This window comes from Austrofundulus limnaeus, unplaced genomic scaffold (assembly GCF_001266775.1).
Source record: "Austrofundulus limnaeus strain Quisiro unplaced genomic scaffold, Austrofundulus_limnaeus-1.0 Scaffold10023, whole genome shotgun sequence".
NCBI lineage: Eukaryota > Metazoa > Chordata > Actinopteri > Cyprinodontiformes > Rivulidae > Austrofundulus > Austrofundulus limnaeus.
The window spans coordinates 1-365 of NW_013962425.1; the positions used below are offsets into that span (position 1 = coordinate 1).

General features: G+C 43.8%; 1 non-coding gene across 1 annotated transcript; it reads right to left on the reverse strand.

Moving 5' to 3' along the window:
• Window positions 1-19: 19 nt before the first annotated feature.
• trnae-cuc (transfer RNA glutamic acid (anticodon CUC)) lies at window positions 20-91 on the reverse strand. The gene has a single exon. It is a non-coding gene; the product is annotated as a tRNA-Glu (tRNA).
• Between the last annotated feature and the right edge of the window lie 274 nt (window positions 92-365).

The window sequence follows — 365 nt, forward strand, 5'->3', positions numbered from 1 at the left end:
GATGTACTGTATGTTACTGTTCCCTGACCGGGAATCGAACCCGGGCCACGGCGGTGAGAGCGCCGGATCCTAGCCACTAGACCACCAGGGAGTGCTTCTGCAACTTCTTAATTGTCATGACTTTCTGCCTTGACAATATCAGTCCAACTTGATAAGATGTACTTTCCTTGGCAGAATGCATTACACAGATGAGCTTGTAAACATAGGAACTAATATAAAAGGTTTATGCCTTAATTACTTTTACCCGGAGGACAGAAATTCCGAAACATCCACCAACATTCAATCGCGTGTTCTGCCTTTTTGATTGCAGATTGCCCATTTTTATTGCAAAAGAGTGGCTATTTAAAAGTCCATGGGCTAAGCAC